Consider the following 880-nt stretch of genomic DNA (forward strand, 5'->3'; position numbering starts at 1 on the left):
CTGGGGGGCTCAGTCTGTTAAGTGACTGCCTTCGGCTCAGGTCATGATCCTAGGGTCCTGGGATCAAGCCCCGCAGCGGGTTCCCTGCTGCTTGGGGACCCTGCTTCTCCCTCTCCCTCTCCCTCTCCCTGCCACTCCCCCTGCTTGTGCTCTCTCTGTCTCTCTCTCTCTCTCTCTCTGTCAAATAAATAAATAAAATCTTAAAAAAATTGAAGTGAGTTGTAGGACATTCTAGTTGGTGTCTGGAGATTTGGAGAATGGGTGGGGGGAGGAGGGAGGGTACCGGGGGACACCAGATATTTGGAGTCAGAAGTATCGTGGGTTAAATCAGATTTTCCAATATGGATGCCTTTTATTACTTTTTCTTGCCCGAAAGCTTTAACTAGTACTACCAGTACAAGGTTGAATCGAAGTTGTAAGAACACACATTCTTGTCTTGTTGCTAATTTCAGGTGGGCCCAGAGCCTTAGTGTCTGCTGTTCCTTCTCGGGCAACATTTCTTCTGTGGGACTTTGTAGCACTACCACCTTCATACCTTTCAAGTATCAGCTCAAATTTTCTTCCTCGGGACTCCCCCATTTCTAAAAGAGTTTTCTGTCCCTATCCAAACTCTACTCACTGTCTATTCCATTATCTTTTCTAAGCTTCACAGTGTTTATTAATATTTGAAATTACTGTGTTTAATTTGTCCGGTCACCTTTCTATAGTCCATTGTTAGAATCTTAGATCAATGAGAGCTGAGACCTTCTCTGAACCTGCTCAATGTTGTGTCCCTCATGCTTACAACAGTGTCTGACACACAATAGGCATTCAACATTTGTTAAGTCAATGAATGAATAAGGGAATCAATGAATCAATCATATTAATATATATTTGGAGC

Source organism: Callorhinus ursinus, unplaced genomic scaffold, assembly GCF_003265705.2.
Source record: "Callorhinus ursinus isolate GAN/ISIS: 27379988/994484 unplaced genomic scaffold, GSC_fseal_2.0 scaffold64, whole genome shotgun sequence".
In the NCBI taxonomy this organism is placed as follows: domain Eukaryota; kingdom Metazoa; phylum Chordata; class Mammalia; order Carnivora; family Otariidae; genus Callorhinus; species Callorhinus ursinus.